Here is a 24,453-nt window from a genome sequence, read left to right on the forward strand (position 1 = left end):
AATTACATGGAAAGTATACTACTTTGTAATGTTTTCACTTTCAGGATTATATTTTTTTGTACTTATGATCAACATGCCACTAATGGATGTTCTAAGGTCATGCATAATTCCATATTTACGGATCTATCCAATCCTAAATAATTTTTTGTCAGATAAGATAACATTATTTTCACCTACATCTATTAATCTACTTCAGCTAAGGATAATCTCAAAACGTTTAAAGGCATAACGTATCATTTCTTGGTAATACATTAGGAAGCTCTATAGTTACCGAATTCATGTCAACTTGCAAATTAATAATAGGGGTACCCACATAAGTTATTCTAGTAGTTCATGTTTTAATCTATCCTCTGCATAAGCCTAATAGCTTAAAATTTAACGGTTTTTCAGTTAGCAGTGTACGATTTGCTCATGTCCACGTTTCGGCTAAATAAAAATGGCGGGATCTGCTATTTGGATGGGCGGTTGCCTAGTCAACCTAAAATCCGGTTTCGGAGACTTTAATTCCTGTTTAAATTGGCCTTAAGACATCTCGCGACTTGCAACGCTTTGTCTATTTTGTTTGCTGGAAGTAATGAAAGATATTAGAGGCAAATCATACTCTAGTTACCTCGGCTAGTTAATCACGTTTACGCAAGTTGGAATTAACCACGAAAAATAGAAATTATCAATCATGGGGCTTACCATCATGCGTCGATGGACTTTCATTTAAATCCATCGACTGTGGCTCCTCTTTTTTTTTCTCGTCCATTCCTCGTATTAACATCTCCGTTATTTATTTCTCTCACTTACGCTTTTTGTAGGTTTTGGTCCGCGCTCTTTGCATTTGCTTGACCACGCCCAGTCAAGCCAATGGCTCTTCACCCCCGTAGGGTTCTCTGGGAGATAAACACCATGCATAATTGAAGGGATTTACGCGATGTGGAACGGTAAAGGGAATGCATGTTTACCAAGCGGTTTAGTCAAATCCATGCTCACCGCCTGCATTCACGGAAGACGGACGGGAGTGCCTCTGTGATCTTCCCTTTCATGCGAGCGGGCTAAAAGCACTCAATCATAGACGGACAAGAAATCTTTGCAATCGGAAGTCAAAACCTCAATCCTAGGTGTTTCTCCTCAAATCGGCCCTAAAATGATTTATTCAGGGACCTTTCAACCCCAGGCCGTGTCTCGAACCACGTGGGCATATGATTTGGAGCACATTGGCAAGCGTAAAAGCGCAAAACACGAGGATAGGATTACCTAAACACGAATTTATTTGTGCCTGACGATCTACGCCGAATATTGTGACTTGTTAAAGACACTATTTAAGAGCTACCCTCCCAAAAACGCTTCTGGTAATATGGTACATTGTCACGGGTGTTTCTTATACAGTGAGATAATTTTTTGAGGATATTAATAACTTTTATAGGGATGTTAATTTAATGTTTTATTCTCTTTCCCAATATAGAAATAGTATAGTATTCTACAGCCCTCACTTCTGTATAGTATGAGGCGTTTGAAGCCGGCTTCTACTGCGATAATATTTCCAACTTTAAAAAGAAAACGCCTAGATTTCTTTAATTGATAGATATTTTTTTTTAATAAATGCGCGATGTATGTGAGTTTACGTTACAAGTCAATAGACGTAACAAAATAGTATGGGGAAGAAATAATTTAACGACAGTAAAAGGTGTTCGGCAGTTACATTACCTTCGCATTAACTGTGGTTTTCCAACTCCACGTTATTGAAAAGCTTTCTTGGAGTAAATCAGTTCACTGTGTAAACGGAAGAAAATTTCTGTCTTTCATGCATAGCAATATGGCCATTGGTAAACGTTGTCATGAGATGAAGTCATTCTTTGCATTTTCAAATAATGTGTGGTTTGGCAAACGAAAATATCTGTTTTACTTCCTATAAGAGCATTAATTAATTTTTGGTCATTATATCTCTTTATTTCAGATGGTTGCATTGGAGATTCTACTAGTGGAGGTTCTACTGGAAATTGACGTGAGTTTATAATTATTTGTAATAGCCCCTCTCTTTACTCCTTTTCGGCGCGCCGACGTCATGAAGTGTTATGTTTTCATTATTTTCGGCTATTTCCTTATTAACGCAGTGCTTACTTGCTAGCCTTAAAGATATAAAATTCTGTGAAGATATTTATTCATGCTTCCAGGAAAATGAAACGTTTCAGTGATACTATGTTGGCGTAAGGACTAGGATTTGCTATTTTTATAATAAGACAGCTTTAAATACCTCGGAGGTCATTTCATTATGCTATAGAGAAGACTGTAGACTATGCCCTAACGCAGAGCGTAGGTATAATTCGATCCTTGACCCTTGGCGCAGTGATAGGATTTTAGAACTATATTTTGGCTACTTTTTGTATGGTTTTTTTCCAACCTTTTCCGTGAAAGGCGTTGAAATTTAGTGGCCATTGAAACATATCTGCAGAAAACCTGTGGAATATTCTTAGACATAGAATATTCTTTCATTTCTATAGCAACACGAGTGAATGTTTCGCTAATGGTTACCCACGTTGCCCTGTTTACGGCGTGGGATTCTTCCATCCCAAACTCCTATCTTCCCTATCTCTACTCTGGTGGCATTGACGGATAGAGTGAGCCGAAAAATGACTTTTCTTAAGGATCGAATTCACCCTGTGCGTATAGCTGCGATCTTATACCACGGTTTCAGATCCGGATTACTTTTCAAAATCAGATAATATTAACCACTGTCGCCCGTGCCTAAAAGTTTAAAATGTTACGAAAACTCAGACTTAATTTGGAGACAAACATAATTTGGAGAATAAATCACTGTAACTATGCTTGTTTCGGTAAGAAGCAATCATGAATTGAGCATTCAATTTTAATGACGTAGTTTAAAGTTTGTCATAACAATTTTATGGCTTTACGATGGGTGTTAGTGAACAACATTTTTCGACTTTATGCAACCCGCGTACCGCTCAAAAAATCTTGCGGCGTGTGGGACATCTCCACATTTTCACTTTTAGAAGCCGAATTTGTGGAAAATCGACTACTTTTCAACCTTTATCATATGTCTCATTGATCCGCTAGAGGAAAATAATTCTCATAATGGCGCGTAACCTTAACTTCGAATTAAATAAAAATTTCGGCGTTAAGAAGCATATTTTAGTATTTATTCGAAAAAAAATGTTTCATTCATTAAGATACTTTATAAAAACTCTTGAAAAAATCTAGCACACGCGGGCGTAAGAGCACCCGCCATGTTTCCCGGTACCTCCCTAGCTTTTTAAGGTTTGGAACCTTGAAAAAGCTGACTCAGTGAAAGTTTTAAAAATGACTGTGACAATTAAGGACATGGAAAGGCATCTAGTTCCCTAAATGAAAGGTTGGAATTTCGATTCTCAGTCCTGGCGACTATCTTTCTTATTATGTTTCAAGTGATCCATTTATCAGTTTCAGGCGTAGGTCATTCAATTATTTTAGATTCATTCGACATGATACACTTAGCGTTCAAACAATTTATGCACTGGAGTTACAAATATAGTAAAATGATTTTGGGGAAAGACAATGAGATTTGTTGGCACTATTATTGCCAATTTATTACACAGTATTGATACATTATTATTATTCTGTATACCATGCGAATTTCTTATTGTATCAGTACTACAGAATCATTTGCAAGTATGGTGCTAATGATTCCAGGTAGATATTCACAAATATTTTTCACAGTGCAATAAAGGTGTAATATCTGCTCTGGTTCATATTGCGGTGTTCCCCCTTTGTAAATTATTCGAGAGTGCTTTTGTGTGTGCATACGTACTTCGGGATATCTCCGGACGGATTCAGATTGAAATAGCTGGAATTAACCACGCCCCTCGCCCACACCACTTGCAAATTTAATCCCCCTCGCGTCTTCCCTCTCTCTCTCTCTCTCACTCTTTATCTTTCTCCCGCCATTACGACGTGCAAGATTGTCGTTTCATTCAATTCATTTCCAACCACCGCCGTTGCTTTATTTAGGCCCGCCTGTGGCACAAAAGGTGCTTCTTTGCCAAGGAGCTGAATTAAGATATTTCCCGCCATTCCACCCTCATAACTTATTATCCCGTCCCAAAGGATTGTAAGAGCGGCGCTCTATGCGACGGAATGAATTAAACACAAGGAGACCTTTCCTCGTACCCCCTAATTTTTTTTGCAAAGGCTTTTGTTTCATTCCTTTTTTTCCAAACTTCTCGTATCGGTTTCCTCTTCCCTTCCGAGAAAAAAATGATAAACCCTCAAACTCTGCATCGCTCTTCCTCTTTGCCAAAAAATACCGTCTTAGAATCCTAGAGAACATCTGAATGGGACGTGTTAATCAATAATTTGCTTCCCCAGTTTGTGGGCGATTCCCGTAATTTGAAATGCTAAAATCGCTCCATGTTCCCTCTCCAGATTTCCTTTTGATGGGTCCCCTAAAACAAGTCGTCGGCTTTTGAAGTTCCCGGAAAAAAATATCGCGAGTCTAGATACTCAAAGTTCATCGTGGGATGAGAGGCGGTAGGTAGGGTTCGATCATGTTATTTTTTCATTTGTTTTTTTTTCATCTCTCGGTACTATGTATTTCCAAGGGACCACATTGCGAATATCCCATCCTTTTTTGAATATGAGAAACGGAAAAAGATTACCGCTTTGGGAGAAGCTAGTGCAGAGTGCCTGTGGATTACTAGCTTTCAAGTAGTGAATTGAGTGCGTTTCGCGAGTTACAAAGAGAACACTTTGGTTGTGAATCCATCAAAGGGCACGACGGGATTTGTCGTGACCTTTCATAATTTCAAATTGCTTTCCTGATCCTAGCCACACACAAACAAACACACGCATGGTATTTCGGCTCTGTGTTATTTCAACTTAAGCCATCCTAAGGCTCAGTCGTACCCAATTATTCAAGTGATGCGATCATCCTTGCCATTTTGCTTTATAACTGATAAAGTAGTGTCGTTAGGATGGAGCCATTTGCTGAATAAAACATTTGAGTTGAAATTTTACAAAAGATGACAGATTTTCCTGAAGGTTCATTATTTTCGAGAGATATTTGATACAGCTTATTCACATTGTTCTTTATTTACTTTTTCATCTCCAGGAGCTTAACTTTTAGTTATTAATTTCCATAAGAAAGCGTTTATAAGTATTCCTTTTCCGAATTTCTTTTATGCGTTCACTTCAATTTATATTTTCGCTTAATGATTATCGGTTCGCCTTCAAATGCATAGAAATTGTCGGAGATTATATGATATAGCTATTATTGTATAAGACTTGCTGTCCTGAAAGGGAATTCAAGTTTTTTTATGGGGCAGTGTGTACGTATTCACAAAAATTAATGCAATTTTGTTGGAATGATTCTTTGAGCTGATGGTTTTTAGCAAAAATATTATAAAAAGACGCTAAATATTCGGCGGTGAAATTCATGTGAATTGCTATGAGAAAAAAAGCCCCGTGGACCGGTAATCGAACCACGGCTATTGGCTTCCCGGGCCGTTCTGCGGACCATTATGCTATCAAGGTTCCTGATTTCCCATGGCGGGGAAAATTTCACGGATTATGAAACCCGAGAAATCTTTACTGCCTTTGTTCGCCGGGAATTAAATTTAGATCTATTTGTTTAAAATTTTTACAAGTACACCGCTATATCCGCTAAAGATGTACGTGTATATGTCTAGAAACATAAATAATCTTTACTGGAGGAGAGGCTTGTCAAACGCGAAAATTAATAAATAGAGGGAAAACATTTTGTAGAAATAATTATTTGGGATGATGGTGTTCAGCAAAAAATATTATGAAAGGCCGATAAAACAATATCGAGAGTGTTTTTTAATAATTTGTAACGTGCCATATTGATGTCTTACTTCACCTAATATCTGCGTGTTATAATTATCCACGTGGAGATAATGATAGGGTGCAAATATTAATGCAAAAGCGAAGAGTTTCAGTTGGAACAATTAATCAATCCAATTGCCATGGGAAATCAGGAATCTAGAGAGCGTAGTGACCTGCGCATTGGCTCGGAAGGTCCGTGGTTCGATTTCCGGCTCAGGGGAATTTTTCCTCAAGCCAATTTAAGTGAATTACAGGAAATTGTACCCATACAATACGCGCGGAACTTGGAACATTGATTGTGATTCGTTACCCACCATTACTGTTTTCATGATATTCAAATTATTTGGTTTCAGAAATCACAGTTTGGACGAATGTTAATGGTCAATTTTTACCTCATTTGAAAAAGGCCAGATTGGCGCCCATGCGATTCCACTCCACGTGACGTCACAGGGACCTAGATACTATACGAGTAGTCAGGAGTTTTACATTGTCTGAGATGACCAATGCATGCATGAGGCACAGAGCTCAGGGAAACATCTCTTTATAATCTTGTTAAAAATAGTTTTATGAAATACACACAATTAAATACGTCCTTCTTCGTGAGTGCAAGACTGAATTGATCACAAAAGGAGACTCCATCACACATACGCGGATCTAGGAGGGGAGCACGGGGGAACGTGCTCCGTCCCCCCATCCCACCCCATATACACCTAAAAAACATGCAAGATTTTTTATACGGTCCTATTATCATTGCATTCGTTTTGTATTACGAGGTATCCATGTGCCCCCCCCCCCCCCCCCCCAGAACAAAATCCTGGATACGACTAATGTTAGAACGTTGGTTTCCGCGGCGATGGTTTGATCTCTGCATTTCTTCAGGGATTCCTTCCGCGTCAGCTTGTTTGTGGACAACAGTTTCGCTGGCTATCCTGCCAGCGTCTCCCAGTCAGACAGCCAATCACAGTGCAGCTCCCATCCAGCCTACGGTATATAAGCGAGGCAGAAACCAACAGCCGACACCTTCGACCTGAAGACTCTGGCAGGATAGCCAGCGAAACTGTTGTCTACAAACAAGCTGACGCGGAAGAAACCCTGAAGAAATGCAAAGATCCTGGATACGACCTTGCTTATGCCACCCCTCAGAAATAAATCCTGGATCCGCCCCTGCTCATTATTTATGCGCTGTGGCCCTGCATGAAGAAATTCTTAAAGAAACACTCCAACGTTAGGTTCTACGCTACGCTACGCTATGTCGGGTAACTGCATTGCAGTTATTTTTGCGATATTCAGCCGTTGCTAGTAATCGACGATGTGGCTTTGTTTTTTCGAAAATGGCGTTTTTGAGTTAAGTGGCTATGTTATGATTCTATTGCATTGGGCGTGTAATTGCTGATTTGGATCGTGGGTATTTGAAGTGTGGATTGTCTGTGTAGTTCCATAGTGGAGTTAGTAGAGTGTTTTGTGGAGTGACTGTTGGAATGATTTTGCCATCTCATTGAAGCATTGTGTCATTGTTTTTATTTTTAAGTTGTCGTGAATGTAAGAGTTGCGAACGAACCAGGGGGCTCCCGTGATTGTTCTTAGTGTTTTGTTCTGTATTACTGTGAGTTTGTGTGAGTGTGTTTTGGCTATGGATCCCCACGCTGGATAGCCATATGTTAGTATCGGCCGGATCATGGCCGTGGGACGTTAGGTTCTCTAAACGGAGTCTCCTTAAATCTATGAATGTATGTTGAGGTAAGGAAGTGTTTCAGTAAGACTTACATTTGGAGAATTCTTCCTCTTAGTAGTGTGTCATGGACTTTCGTATTACAGTAGTAGTGGACATGGGAATCATTCGAAATGTGGCTTAGTAGAAACATTATATAGATCAAATCGATGTGATCAATGGGTAAGCTTTGAGGTTTATAAGAGATAATAGGGGTTTCCAAAACGCCTCGGAATGAAGGTGGGACAAATTAATTGGCCACATCAGGAGATGTGATGGTCTGATGAAAAAAATGGTACTAATAATAATTTCGTCTTTATTTTTCAAGTGAATTTAGGACAACATTACACACTCTTACAATTAACTTTATGGACAATATCATCACATAAATGGTATAAGGACTAATGGAAGCACATGACAGCAACAGGAAGCCTACATGGATGTACATGGAGCTGGTGATAAGGATTGTAAAGCAAAGTAAACGTCCTCTCAAACTACTACCGGGTACTCAACCGGGTGCTGGTATTACGACCGGATTCATAAGTTCATCGTGCGAATGAGGAAAGTAATCGAGTGCCAGGCAGAGGCGTAGCCAGGAATTTCGTTCGGGAGGGGGGTCCAAAACCAGGGGGGAAAATTTTTGAAAAACAGGGTTCTAAGTAATGCCTTTTAAACTCAATTTAACATTTAACATAATCGAAAAACTTCATTTCTCAAAGAAATATTAAATTCATGTTTTTTTCAATATTTTGTTTTCTTTTATGAATTAAAATGATTTTGTTTTTATATTTCGGGGGGTATCCGTACCCCCTGACCCCCACCTGGCTACGCCACTGCCGCCAGGGATACTACATCGAAAAATAGCTGAAAACATGAACTTTCGAACGAAGTATCCAACAAATCAAATAAATTTCAAATTCAAATTCAATGATAAAAAATTGGAGACCTCAGTTTTAAGTTCACCGTCGTATTTCAAGATAAACCAATAAGGGAATTGAGAATATATCTACGCCTAACCAATTTTCGGGTTGTTTACTAACCATGATTATGATGACGATTGTTTTCTTCGTATCCAATACGCTTTATACCATGTTACTCTTCTGTTTTCTTTCTCCTGCAGTTTCCGAGGTCTTACATTTAGTTTCGGGGAGAGCGACCGAGGAATCGTATCTTGGTCCAAGCGCCTTCCACGAATGTGAGCAACCTCTCTCAGAGCCTCGTGGATTGTGGCTTGATGCCCTGTGATCTAATTAATTAAAACTTTATCTGACAGTTTGAAATCTAATTTCAATCAAGCGAAACTTCCGACTAAAGGTCTTTTTTTTACTTCCTCTCTGCCAAGATCTCAAACAAGAATTTTGCTTGCTGCACAAGACGTGTTTGCTATTTGATTGGCGTTCGAAAATAACGTTTGCTGAGATATATTTTTGAGTGTGTAATTTATAAATACCGTATCTTATTGAGCTACCGTACCAGGTAATATTTTATCGGTATCACTTTTTCATCGTTGGCATTGATATCATGTACTTACATCGAGGGCAATTTTTTTGCATCACTTTTTCATCATATTTCCTGTTATCAAATTTTTATATAATAGCTTGCAAGTATGATGTAAGAAAGAAATTATCAGAAGAATAACCCTGGAAAAAAGCACATTCTACTAAAAGATAGAATTACTTAAGGTGGGGAAGTTAATCGCAGAAGTAAGAAAGCAATTTATCATAACTAATATTTGGAGTATGCTCCTATATGGAACAGAGGCATGAACAATGATAACTGCGGAGATATTTAGGGTGGAGGCTTTCGAAATGTGGTACTGTGGAAAAATGATGAGGAGCAAATGAATCGACCGAGTAAGTAATTATGGAGTCCTAAGAAGAGTAAGAGAGAAGAGAAGCCTCATGGAACCCTTAATAAGAAGATGGAAAAACCTTATAAGCCACAGTTTTAGACATAATGGCCAGGTGAAGACGATTGTTGAGGGACAAGTAGATTGCAACAACGAAAAAGGAAGGCCTATCATAAAATATATGGAACAATTAAAGAATTATTTGAAAGAGAAGAAAATGTGTGTGAAAAGGTTAGCTGATAGGAGAACTGAGTGGAGAGCTGCGTCAAACCGATCTCAGGATTGCTGACCAGTGATGATGATGATGATCAAATTTAAATATCTGAATTGATATTAAAATGATATCATTGTTGCATCACCTAAACGATGTATGACGTATGATGCTGTTAGCGCTCTTAATCTACAACGAATATACTCTTGTTACAAACTTTGCACCTACATCTACTTCTATTCTTTCGTCTGCTGTGAAGATCTCGTTCCTCCACTTTCCTTTCCTATCATCATCTTATTCCATCATGCCCTTGCATAACGAGGCGGAACGGGCCAAGGGAAACAAGTAGAGAAGCCCCTTCGGAATAAGATTTGAAAACAAAAAAAAACTGTCGGAAAGTTCTCTCTCTCTCTCTCTCTCTCTCTCTGACTATGTGTGAGCCACACGACTCGTTAATGATTCATTAGGGCAGGGCCGGCGCAGGGCCGCAGGGGAGGGTGGTGGGTGGGTTTATGTAACGTGATAAATATCGACTCCCAAGTTAAATGCAAACTCTTTTGTGCGAGTGTTCGCGTGTGGGGATTTGAGCGTGTGGTACAACAGAGGGTCCTTTGGCTTTTTTTTTCTTTAGTTGGCACTACTGTTGGGGGGAGGGTGGGTTCCGTGCGGACCGGGGTGAGTTAGTCCCCACATGAAGTGGGGGTGGGTAGTAAAGGGACGTAGGTATAAATGGATTACAGGCGGGGGGGATGAAGCGATGGGGTTGTGTGTGGGTGGGGTTTGGTTTTTGGAGTGCTGCAGCGTGGGGCGTACGAGTTAAGTCCCATTAACAACTACTTAAGGCGGCAAAACTTAACTTGTTATGAACCAGACCAATAAATTGCCTATACGTTTAATGGTGGCACCAATCGTGAAATCTGTTTTTAACCTAGGATAGTTTGAATGCACCTCGATACATAAAAGTATATTACGTGGAAAGGTAAATTTTATGGCATAATAATAGGATAAAAATTAACTTTATTGTATTCCACATAGTATTTATTGATAACTTACGGTTTCGACCTTTTCAGGTTATTATCAAGAGGTAGCAGAGATAAGTGTTTTTACATTATTTTACCTCTTGATAAGGTCAAAACCGGTACAGTATTTAATAAAAACTGCGTTGAATATAGCAAAGATATTTTTTGACTCTATTACGTCACCATTCCACGAAGTCAACTGGCGATTCAATGATTCATGACATACTTGAGCTTTTCTTACCCAAGCAATTTTAATATTGGGAAGACGAGAGTTCTGCTCTGCCTATACGGACTGGCTTGAGTCATTTTGACCCATAAAGAATGGCTTCGTGATGCTGACTGGATAAGGCCATTATATCGCGAAAAATAACTTCCTATGAATCAAATTTCAGTTGATTATAATTTTTTTAGTGGAACAAATAACATTTAAAAATTAATGTGATTTAAACAGCTCGATAAGAAGGTTAACGTTTATATATTAAAATAAGATATCAAAGAGTGGCATTTAAATGTTTTCAACTATTCGTCATCATGAATCCAAAATTGTTACTTTACTTCATTCATACGTTTCGCATGCTTTCGAAACTCGCATTAGACTACTTATTGATCCGTAATTGACCTTGGGTGTGCAGGAGATGAAAATAGATCTGATTTCAAGGAGGGGTTTACGGTGGAGAATCAGATATGAGTTTGAGTACCGATCCCGTCCGTCTTGGAGAGTGTTATCTTAGGAGTTGAAGGAATAAAAGTATCGTAGAAGTTGAAGGAACCTTTGCTTATTCCTCATGGTAAATTATTTTCTACGACCATGGTTTCGCTACCGCGTTACATTTTCAACGTGAGGAGGTAAAATGAGCTGTACAAGCACAGAAACATAAAAAAAGTAACACAAAGACTAGCAGACGTTTCAACGGGATGACCCGCTATCTTCGGTGCCGAAGGTGAGTTCACCTTTGCGTTGAAAAATAGAGAGGGAAATATTCCGGGTGTAGAGGGGTTGGTGGTTGAAGAATAAAGGTAAAGTGGTAGGGATTAGGTTTGGTGCTATTCCATCAATCTCCTACGATAGAGGATGTCCAACAAGTTACGCCCGTTACTATTACTTACTTCTAGTGTTAAGTTTTTGGGAACCAACCCAAGCTTTTTTTCCGTTTCCAACTTCATCTTTACGCCAAGTTATGTCAATTTAAGTTGTTGTGAACAAGTCTTTACGCGAGGGTGGAATTGCATTTCGTGGTGGAGAGGGACGTGGCGTTCAGGAGTTTAGCCCCCAGGGTTGAAGGGGGGGAATTAAGGTTGTGGGGAGGTAGGGTGTGGTGGGTTGCATTTGGGATGAATTAGCGTTTTGAGGGGTGGGGGTTTAATTCCGGATTGCGATTCAACCGCACCGTCCACCCCTCCCCCCCAAATCCTACGGGCACGGACACTGAGGCACCCGGCGATACACGCCGCCGCTAGGCCTTGTGGGAAAGGACCACTCACGCAGTGGAATGGCAGGGGACACAGCTAGCAAAAGGGATGCGGAATTTTTTGAAGTACCGGAAGGACTTCCCGAAGATAGCACGGATATCAGTAAAATCTAAGTAGCGCTCAAAATTTTAGACCAAAGCCTAACTTAACAAAAATAAAAAACTGTTACTTGGTTACATATAACCACGTATTAGTGCTTGGTTATTATTTTTTACATTGACCTAAACTCCAAGAAATATTATAAAATTTTTGGATATGCATTACCAAGTACCAATGTTTTGCACCACTAGTGTTGAAAATAATCGACGGTTAAAAGTTTGTACAAAGTAAATTTTGTTATTTTTCCTAAATTAAAATGGCACTCTATAAGGTTAGGGTCTCAACAATTCAGTGCATGAAGCCAAAGTAATTATCAGTCTTTCTAGTTCATTGTTTTTATAGCGTAATACTTGCTTAATATGCCGTTACATTATCATAATTATCTAGAGTTATTTCCTTCGTAAAGCGCACGTTTTATACTAAGCTCTCAACTGCCATCGTGGCAAACTTTTTCTTAACCTATGAATCGTATCAGGCTGACGTTTTTAAATACTAAATATTCAATGGCAGAGACTTCTAAGCGCTCATGTTGAGCATTACTTATGATATAAATATCTGATTAAATGCATAGGGTTAAAAGTGGAGTAATTGTGACGTCGAAGGATCGTAAATGACATCGTTCTATTAACCTTAGTAAACGCTATCATTTAAAGTGGCCATATTGAATATCAGCTTCAAGCAGTTCTTCTAAAGTCCGCTGGCATTAAATCAATCGGTCATTAGGGTGAGCATAAACCAATGAGCAATGAAAAATTTGGTGCTACGTCGTCACCATATCCTTCTTTACCCCATTATATAATTTTGCGATCCTTTCTTAATTAGACATTCATTTTGCAGCTATTCCCAGCGTACTCAAGAGCGATCCTTGGTGGAACCTTCCTCTCACTGGATCCCCAGGATAGTGATCCCATATTGTTGAAACTATCCTTGTATCCCCGAATAGGATACAGAAAATTTTGTATGACTAGTATCTTGTGCTGTCGGGTGAAAAGGATAGCGTGCATTTAACATTGGTGTTGAAGCTCTTTTTAGAAATTGGTGATGAAGTCAAAAATTAATGAAAATGAGTATGGAAACACTGTTGAACGGAATGTCGTAATCGTAGAGGAGAATATGTGTCTCAACATGCCCGAGGCCGTGGCAAGAGTCCGTCTTATATATTAAGTAAAATGTAACTACGTTACGAAAACCTTGTCGTGCACAGCAAACATATTTAGTGAATCTTACGAATCGTTATAATTCTATTTTCCGAAATTATTGTTATTTTAAATAGTGAATGAATGAACATTCGTACCAGAAAATAGTGTCGCATAAACTTATCACTTATTTTATCATTTCTTCATGACCACGTCTAGAAATGGTAAAATCGATTTCGCAAAAAATCGAAAATCGAGTTTCTATGGTCAAAGATAGGAGAAATCGAGATCGAGTCATGGCCTTGGATTTTCAGTACAAACTCGATTTCTAACTTCGATCTCAGATCTTGAACATTTCGCTTGATCTTAGTAGCGTCACTAATGGACTATGAAAACGTCATTCCACTTGACTGAAAGAATTTTCTCTAAGTTGTGTAAAAAAGCCGCAAAGGATTCTATTGTCATGAAAGCATCTCAATTAGTTGATCTGTCTTAAAAATGTTAGCGAACCCGAGTGGTTCCAAGCGGAGATTCTAAAACTTCAGTGTGCGAGCGTTTTTAAATTTTTGCTACTAATTATTCAATCATGTAATCTGAGAAAGCCTTCTTCGGATTTTTTTCTTCTTCTATATATATATAAACTAGCTGACCCGGCGAACTTCGTACCGCCTACCATCCAATGAACTATAGTTTAGTTGCACCATTTATAAATAAAGAGCGGCTGTAACACGTTTTAGTCATATTTGATTTATTATAAATTAAATGAGCAAATATTGATGAAATAAAAATTATATGCATTCAGTTGTTGGCTATTTGTGTTATTAACCGTAAAAAAATGTTTTTAGGTCTAATTCCGTTGGGTAAACTTGGCTCGTTCACGGGGCAGGTTAACGCAACGCTAGACCGACGCTTGACTGATGCTCAAAATAGTGAAAGAAAAGCCCCTATGAATCCGCATTCGTATCAAATGGCTTTAGGCGCGCCAGTTATTGTATCTCTGTTTGGAAAAAATGCATTGCGTAAACGTGCTGCATGCGTAAACCCACCATGGTGTGCCCTACGCATTCGGGTTTAATGTCTTGCGTCAAGCGCCTTCTGATAAACAACAGTTTTTGTTTTGTTATCAGGCGCAAGATAAAGCGAATGAAGCTAAATAAAAATAGCGAAGCGAAGCAGGGACGCAGCGAGGGGGGTTTTGGGGGTTAAACCCCCACCCCCAAAAGCTCAGAGGATCTTTTTATAAAACATTTGGTTATTAATATTAGGGGGACGGATGAGCCACAAAATATTTAACTGTTAACAAAGCCGCAAAACTTACCATTTTGAACCTTTTATCCTAAAAAATGTCTGGGGAGGGCGCCCACACCTCTCGCTTACCTTGGCGAGTTTTCTATACCCTACAGACCCGCCAGTATTAGCTGCGCCTATCCTTAATTCCTAGCTGCGCCCTTGAAGCGAAGGAAGAAATACAGCGGATGGTTTACCGACTCGCAAACATACCACATATTATTTACCATGAGAAAATCATGGGTTTTCACTGACACATGAGAACAAACATCACAAAAACTGAAAGGCTGACCATGCGATTTGTTAATCGTTATCACGAATGCAACACGAATTGGAAATTGAATACGTTTAAGCTCAAAAGGGCATATAAGGTGGGATCCTGGAATCTTCGGATTGAGAACTTCCTCATCTTTGAATTTTCCTTTGAGTATAGTGGCGTGAATCACTTTCATTATCAGTTTTCTAAGAACCAAACACGTTCCCTTGGATAGTTTTGGTTGGTTTAGGTTTCGAAAGATCATGAACACAGTGCCTACCTTTAGCTGTAAATCGTGCCGTGGTAAGCCAGGTGCGTCCAAGGACTTTAAATATTCAGATAGATAGTTGGTGACTTCGTCTTCGTTTATTACAAAGTTAAAAGATTTGAATTCTTGCAGAGTACATGGACATTACTGATAATCAACAATTGCTTGGGGATTTGTTTACACACACGGTAGTTATGTGTTTGTTGACAACTCAATTCGAGCTGAGCTTATATTTAATTCAATTATTTTAATACTATTTTACTATTACTTTAATATTTTTAACATGTTTGAACATTAAATTTTTTTTTAATATTGTTAAAAAGATCAGTCACTACATTAGTGAAAACGAAAAAAGTCTTATTTTTTTGACCGTCTCAACAATCAATTCCTAAAAACATATCTCTTAAGATAAAGTTGAATTTTTTGTGTGAACTTTCCTATTTTTTAATGTCCTATATGTTATCCGGGGCTGAGACGAATCCAAAGAGCCTAATGTCACTAAAATCGGTGCAGCCGTTCTCGAGTTATAAGTGTTCTAACTAACACGATTTTCGACTTTCTTTTATATATATAGATACAAATTTTGAGTGCCTTTTGAATTATTAAAGAACATGTTTTTGTACGAAATTTGCTTTTTTTTCCAAAAGAGAACTGTTCATTTTCTCGCTAAATGGATCTTTGATACAAATTTCGATTTTTGCTAAAACTTTCAGCTTTTCATTTTTTACCGATATTTTTCCATCACTGACCAAGTTCTCGGACAGGGTAAGACACATTCCGATACCTCCTCTGCATAAACGCTCAACAATCACCCACCGAATAGAATCCGCTCATGTAGATAGCCCTTACAGTACTAGATGAGCGGATTTGATTCGGTGGGCGATTGTTGAGCGTTTATGCAGTGCAGGTATCGATTCTACTCCTCGACGATGGTTGCCTAGAAAACCGAAAAACCGATTTCGGAGACATTAATTCTTATTATAATTGCCTTTTCTGTATACACTTCCAAATTTCATTTCAGTCAACAAGCAACTCCATCCAGTTTTGTTTAAGATGGATCAGTTTATTTAATTTATTTTGTTTAAGATGGATCAATTTAATGGATCAATCCTTTTTAATTCACGTTGCTGAGTGTCACCTTCGATTTCTTCCCCACCAAAAGCCATGAATAAGGCCTTAACCTTTGCCCCAGGACCCTTCCACCATTGCGCACGCACGACCCCCCAATCCCTACCCCCCCCTCACAAGTATTATTCTCGCACCTCCTCCTCATTTCCCCATTCCGTTTCTTCCCCCGCGAATGCGTCTGTGAGCTCCGCGAGTTGTGTGCGGGGCGCATTGGGATCGCGACGCGAGAGACAAAAGGAGAGAGCTTTATGAATAAGTAATCCCGGGCAATGAGGGCGTCGTAGTGCTGATTACTTTTTCAAGTGCTCCACAAAAGAAGGTTTTTATTCCCACCCTTCCCTTGTTACGACCTGCCCCCCACCCCCTTGCGACCTAATTGAATAATCTTGATTTCCTGGGTGAATCTTTCTCTCGTTTTCCTTTTATATCCCGAGTGGAATGGAGGATCTTCTGCTCGAAGCCATTCCTGGAGCCCAAATGTTGGGCTCAGTGCTCTTTCCAAGCAGATTTGGGCTTGGATATATTTTTGACCGTATCACAAGCCCAATGTTCATTTAGCTGACGCTTTCCTCTGTTTCTATTCGATGGGCTGATGTATTTTATTTTTTTTAAACTACGGAAATTCATACATTAAGAACCCACGTAGTCACCTTTTTGTGCGTAAGGGAAAACGGTAAATGTGAAAAAATTAATCGCTTTGACATAGATTAGGTTATATTATTTTTAAACATTTTTATAATTTATTCAAATAATATTACTGATAACTTGAGATGTGTTCTGTGATTCCCTCACCTTGTAGAAATTAAAAGTATTATACTTCGTCGCGTTTACTAATTATATCAACATCCTGAAAGAGTCAGTCTCTGAGACCACCGTGGAAAGTTGTTCCTCGCAGCATTACAGTGTGGTGCGAGGTCAATGGTTCCATTGCCGGTTGAAGCGAATTTTTTCCCATAGCAATTAATATAAATAATAAAAATTTTGTTTCGTCGTGATTAAGAGAGAAGCTGTCAGGTGTTTTGGTTTACGAAAGAAATGAATCGCAGTCTATTAGGGCAAGGGAGGGTGTGTTCGCTAGGTCAAATGAAGAGAGAGCCTTTCCAAATTTTCCATCAAAGATACTTACAATAAACAATATGGGCCATTCTTTATTAACTTTTCTCTAAGCATCAAGACGGTTCATCAGTCAATCATATATGAGTCCTGGGTATCCGTGATAAGTGAGTTTTTCATGATTTTATTTGGGAAATATTTGTCAAAATGGTTTTGAACTTAATATCTCAGCATAGTGCATTTTCTTCGAAATAATTGAATTATCAATGTTGTCTAATAATGGAAGTCTATAAAGTGTTTTACCTGGGGGAAAATTTTTTTATTTTATCGTTATAAATAATTCATCACTCTCGCAATTCTTCTGTTAAAATCACTTTGCTTTTGCGCATAAATTATTCTAAAAAACAACCAAGCAATATCTACTTATCTTTTTCTCTCCTGAAGGATAAAATATTAATTTCGGTTGTGTTTAGATGAAAGATGTAATCGGCGTGAAATATTCAGCCGAACTTCATGGACTATCTTTTTCTGGCAATTGATAAAATTACCGTGAGCATGCAAACATTTCGTCGATATATGAATGGTCAAACTTTGAGAAAGGAATACATTTATTTGAAGGGTACAGTTATGAAGGAAAATATAAAGGAATTTTAAATGAAAAAAAGACAAAACAACGCGGCTAATGAATCTATGGATTTATGATTGGCAGATGGTTATATAAGCAGTTTATAGCGTTTTATGAGGTAATTTCATTCTTGACGAGGGTAGTTTTTAACGGTGAATACGATCAAGCCATAATTGTCTTGTACTATATGATGCCTCTGTTACACAAATAGCGTCGTAACCTTTAAAATTATTGTAAAAAGTGCATTTTTTATTAAATAGGTAAATATTTGTTTTCCTTATACGGATACTTGTAAACAAAGATGCAATATGGTCTCTGGCACAAAGCACTTCATTGCCAGAATAGAAAGCTATACACAAATTGTGAAAAATCAGGGGGAAAACATAGTTATTACTCACAGCGCATGCAGCAATTGTTTCTCGATTTGATTGTCATCAAACAGGTAAACACCGCAAAGTGCTTACGGCAATATAGCTGCTGAAGTTATCAGGGCGGCTCTTCCATTAGGGATTGTATTTTACTTCTCAAGCCTCCGCCGGATATGTTACGGAGCCAAATGTACCGCTCGTGGGAACACCTCGCAACTGTTTTCACCGCCGTCAAAAGGCCTGCTCGGTCGAATAGGCCTTCTATTAAAAGAATAAGTAAATAAATAAATAAAACGTGTCCTAACCCCGCGAACGAGGAGATAATTGGTTCGGCCCTCGCTCTTGTTCGAGTTAATTAAACTGACGCGTGTGATTTCAGGAGATGCTCGATTGTTATTGCTTGATGAAATATAAATACTTTGCCAGGGTCCCGTTCATCCAGTGTTAGCCTTTGCGCGGACGGGACCAGTGTCCCTGTGCTTTTTGTTTGCTCCCGCGATAACCTCACATGTATGGTGTCCTCACTACTGCAGGACTTCATTTCATCGCGGGGCTAAATGAATCAGGCAAAAAAATGAAACGTTTTGAAACGGGACGCGGAGCGGCTGGATGGCGACGAAACGAGGTGCAGGCGCTAGATAGTTAATTGATGGGTGAAGGTACATGCAGCTTCATCGTCGTGGTTCCTCTACGGTCTGTGCGCAACAATCAATATGGTCCTGAATATGATTCCATCGTCAAATCATGCGATCGCCCTGGGCCATGGCATGATGTCAAACACAATTAGGTGGAGACAGCCGTCCGAAGCGGTAGCAGATGCGTATAAACAAGATTGAAAAGCCTCTCTGTGGCTGAGGCACAGCGATAGGGATATATTGAAAAAAACAATACTTCCTAGATTTGTCTTTAATTCATACCGCTTCATGATGAAAAGTTGAGTGAAAGTCAACATTGAGAGTCACCGGTCGTCATGTCCAGCAATAGGTTGAAGTCGTTTGCTGCAGTGGAGCAGGTATACAGTTTTTGGAAGAAGCGGCAAAAAAAAAACATGGGATAAAAAATCCATTTAAGATTTTCACCCCAAGCGAACTCTTTTTCCCATAAATCGTTTTAAACGTCTCTAATAAACAAAAAGATTTTTTTTAAGTACGGGTAAAATAATACTCCGTTAAGTCTTTTGCGCTTCATATGTATAGGAAACGATAGTTTTTCGGGTCATGCTGCGCGATCAGGCTGGTATGACGTTTCTGGACCACTGCTGGTCGACGAAGTTAACGAACATTTTCGCGGTCCAATTGTTTTTGACTCGCTTTCGCTCGCTCGGTATAGTCATGAGACTTTTTGTCGTATCTCGGTTCGTTCACCCCAAACATTTGTATGAGTGAGTGAGGGGTCGAAGAGGGCTTTATAGTATATAGATAAAACGCTTTGGGTAACCCGCGTCTTGTGGCTTAAAAGTCGACGTTTCTTCCTCTCTATCGGTTACGTTTATAGTCTGTTCACTTTATGTTTGCGGGTAAGCTTTCGTGAGAGTCCGGACGCTCTCGGATGATTTCGCTGATATGGAAGGGGTAGTACCGAGAGAGAGAGGAGGAGCGAACATAACGTTGCCAAATGTACATAGCCGCCTTACTTTGTCGCTGAAAATGTGTGAATCATAGGTGGACACAGGTATTTTGGCCGAGACAATATACCTACTCATTTGGAAGGCATTGACGATTATCCTTTCACAGAAGCCCACGACATTGCCAGCTATCGCGCTGAATGAGGCACCGTTGGTGGAAGGCTTACTTAGTCACATACAAGGAGAACGCGTAAGGTTTGGCAACACTGCTCCACGAGCAGATTCACGATGTTTACTCGGTGGAAGTCTGAGAGTGACTCATTGAGGCCACGCCTACTGTTTGCTGATTGGCAAAGGCAAATTCACGTGTCGAGAAACTCTCCCTTCCCTCATCTCCACTTGCTTTCGCCACACCAGCTCACCCGCAGAGATAAAATGAACAGAGTATAGTCCTGAAGAGGTCTCCGACGGAGGGGAAGAAACGTCGGCTTTCAAGCATAAGACGCAAGTTAACGCAAAATTTTTATTTGTTGACCCTGTTGGTCACTTCATCAACGGCATTGATCATTGAGACAACCATTGCCTCAAAAGGAGCTCCCAGCGTGGGTCGCGCAACGTCAGGCCACCCTAATCAGGCGATAGGACCCTTAAACGCTTCTATTACGTTTAAAATGATGGTATCAGTTGGGTTCAGTCGTACTAACTTCAGAGGATGTCTAGCCGATGGAGCATTAGAAGAAAAAATACATCTCAAAGTTGGCCAAAGGAATGTAACAAATATTTCACATGCATCTGAACATTAACTAATGGAAACACTTCCGAATATTAACCCTATTTTAATGGAAGTCACACTCTTGACTGGGATGGACACTTTATTTTGAATTTATGTTAATGTAAGTTGCTTTGGAAATAATTAGAGATTTGCAATTTAATCATTGCTGCAATAGAGTACCCACCATCATATCCTGGGTCAACAAGCATCAAAATCTTTGTCGAAAGTTTTTGGCACTTTCTTTCAATGTTTATGTGTAGTAGATGACACACATGTATTGTCAAATACTTGCTCGTGAATGCATGGTTTGGTATTTTGAGAATTGGACCGACTGATTGGTCATATGGTTGATGAGGAAGGATGGAGAAAAACCCGGCGTGGTCGTCAGCACAGTCAAATCGAAAGGCGCCATGCGGACAAAGGCTTAACATCCCAGCCGACGGACAGTGTTATACTTTAAGTGCCCTTCAAAAAGCAATCGAGCTGGGATCGTGAATGTAAATGCAATGTTAAATTCATACTAGTTACTGCTACATGAGTTTAGGGGGTCTTTCTCTCTCTAATTTAACAATTTTTTCATTTGTATTTATTATATTCATAGAATAATCGTGACAAATTTTAATCCATCTGTCTGAATAGTATTCTAAATGCAAACTCTCACCTAAGAGGCATGGACTACTTATTCCATTGGGATGAAAATGCAAATGGAAATAAAATTATGCTGCTAGTTACTGCTACCTGAGTTTAGATACAGAGAAGAGGATCATATATATCATCTTGTACTGAAAAATCCCATGTCATTAGATGCTAGGTATGCTGTGTGCATGGTTAAGAAAACTATCAATTTTAATTACTTTAGGGAATAAAAATGTAGTGGAATAACGTAATTGAGTGCCACGAGATAATAAATAAGAGACTCCGGGAAAACGCATTGAAACCAATGTTAAATTGGATCGTAAGAAAACTTCGTCTGCCATCGGGTTTGCATCCTTAATTCTTACCTCGTCCCGTTAGTCCGAAATCCGACGATGTTTATTTTTTTGTGTTCCCGTATATTTCCCGACTACTTGCGTTTATTGAGTTTTGTTCCTATTTGCCAATGCGACGATGCTGGCCTCTGGCGAACGGTCGAAATAAAAACAAAATGACCGGCGTGAGCAATGGTCTCGCTGTCTGCCCCTTGCTGAAATCACCGACGCGGAAAATCCACGCTCCGCGTAATCCCAAGAGGACCATGCAGCAACGAGTCTAGAGGGCGTTTAACACATCAGCGAATTAAATGCTATAATGGATTGCATTAAATATAAACCTCTCCACAGGTACATATCCCTCAAAACGCGTCGAAACCTACCTCGTGATTTAGATCGAAATATCGCTGGTATTTTTCACACCAGGCAGCTTCAAACGAGGTAATATGCATCGCACATGCAGATTTTGATGTGCACCGAAGAGCAGTGAAAATATCACCATATTAGTTAAATGAGATATTGCAATGTTTCCACAGGATTTATTTGAACCAGACACGTTTCGTTGCTACAACAACTTTATCGAGTGCAATGAAAAGAGTAACAATCAAAGTCGTCGTGTTCAAATAAATCCAATGGAAATATTTCAATGCCTCATGTAACTAATAGTAAGAACTTCCTCTACACCGTGCCGCGTACTTATCATAGAAGAATACATCATCGTCTTGGGCGAAAAATCTCACAAGTTAATTCAATAGCGCGTAAATTAGATACGGAAAAATGGCGACGCTAGTCTTAATTTTTCTGAGACAGATTTCGCGAATGACTTGCACCTGCGAATGCGAACGTGAGCGCTCCGCATTTATTGCTGAGGCGTTGGGTATGAATTATACCAAAATCGGGTTTCAGTCATTAAATTAAAAAGAAGAACTTCATGCTTTCACATTAATATTTATTCACGACCATGGTTTCAACGTTAGACGTCATCATCGGGTGAACTCTACAGAGGTCCATCACATCCTTTTATACCAGGTTAGGAGGATGTGATGGACCTCTGTAGAGTTCACCTGATGATGATGTCTAACGTTGAAACCATGGTCGTGAATAAATATTAATGTGAAAGCCCAAAGTTCTTCTTTTTAATTTAATTATGCATCGCTTTCAACAAGTTACGCCTCAAACAATCAATTTTATCGTGTTTCAGTCTATCATATTCTACAAAAAGGTTCAGGGATAGATTAAATTAATATTATCCAGCATAAAATGGGTGAGCAGCACCGATGAATACTTGAGAAATTTACGTTAAACCTGTTGATGATCCAAAATTTTTAGCATACACGTAGTATGCAGATACTTTGTTATTTTACTCTCGCTATACAACCATTGATCAGGCGCATGAAGTGATTAAGCCGCCGGATTCAATTCCTACACGCGGACTCGCCGCAGCGGTTAAAAAAAATTATTTATTTATATCACACCAAAAACATCACTAAGGCCTTTATATTGGGTCTATAAACAAATTAAATTATGTAAATATAAATAATAAACATGTATAAAAATAATATCATGATTGACAACCATTTTCAACATATACAATACATACAAAAGGTCGGTGTCAAAAAGTAAAGAGGGATCTATGAGATATTCCTAGATGGAAATTGGGCTGGTGTAGAGCTTCAGTATTGCGGGTTTTGCGAGCTGGAATGCGGAGTGAGAAGAATGTTAGGAGATCAATGCATCTGAAGGACCCATTCATGATGCGGTAAAGAAATTTTATGTCTGATGTCAATCGGCGGTGGTTGGGGTGTAATAATCCTAGTGAATGAAGTATTTCGGCACGTGAAGAGAATCTGAGGTGAGGTGTGCGATTTTGAACAATTGCTAAGAAGAAATTGAGAGGACGGTTGATTAATTTTAGTGTGGTGAGAGGATTAGTTGACCAAATGGGAGAGCAATATTCAAGGATGGGTTGCACACATCCAATGAAGACTGATTTTTAAGGCACTCGGTTCGGATATCTCGCTCAGAAATTCATCTGGCTTAAACATCGCCCAGGACCTCATTTATTTCATCGGCGCCACATTAGTTATTGACTTTGCGAGAGAATTTCATTCGGCGCGGAAACTTCAATGATGGGCGTTACAGACTACAATACTTCGTATGCAACGTGAATATGTATGCAACGTATAGAATATGCACACTCCCAATTCGAAAGCGTATATCCAAGAGACCTTGCTGCGTGTAATTTAGTCATTCCATCCAATGAGGAACGGATGAAAGCGATCACTATTCAACGCGATGACATAACTAAACAGCTTCAATAAATAATAAAATAATAAATCTCTGGGTGCGGATGGAATAGCATCCTAAAGGAGTATCGCATCATATTGCACCGTTCTTCGATGTAATTTTCAAGGAGCCATTGTTTGAAGGAAAGATACATAGAGACTCTACATTTCTAATCTTTCACCAATATTCACAAAGAGAAAAAGACATAACCCATGGAACCCCCATGGAACCATCGACCAATTTCATTAACATCGAATATAGGCAAGATGCTGGGACATACCGTTGTAAGCAATAGCATAACTTTCGTGGACAGTCGTAACATCATGCATGGCGTTCATGCAAAACACAGCTCGCCATCTTTCTTCACGACGTTCCCAAAACTTGTGAATCGAAAGGACAAGTCGACGCAGTATTTCTAGATTTCAAGAAAGCCTTCGACACGGTACATCAAAACAAACTTTTATACAAATTAATGCCGTACGGGTTAAACGAAACAGTGGTAAGCTGGATACGCGATCCTCAGTGATCGTAAACAAAAAGCAGTTTTTGACGTAATTAGCTCT

The 24,453-nt window shown here is 39.2% G+C and overlaps 1 protein-coding gene across 1 annotated transcript in view; it reads left to right on the plus strand.

Moving 5' to 3' along the window:
- Positions 1–24,453, plus strand: part of LOC124168443 (leucine-rich repeat and immunoglobulin-like domain containing-NOGO receptor-interacting protein 4) — a 939,647-nt gene that overhangs the window by 263,165 nt on the left and 652,029 nt on the right. The window contains exon 3 of the mRNA XM_046546685.1: positions 1,943–1,990. The gene's annotated coding sequence lies outside the window, so the exon portion shown is untranslated. The remainder of the gene's footprint in view (positions 1–1,942; positions 1,991–24,453) is intronic.

Source organism: Ischnura elegans, chromosome 11, assembly GCF_921293095.1.
Source record: "Ischnura elegans chromosome 11, ioIscEleg1.1, whole genome shotgun sequence".
NCBI lineage: Eukaryota > Metazoa > Arthropoda > Insecta > Odonata > Coenagrionidae > Ischnura > Ischnura elegans.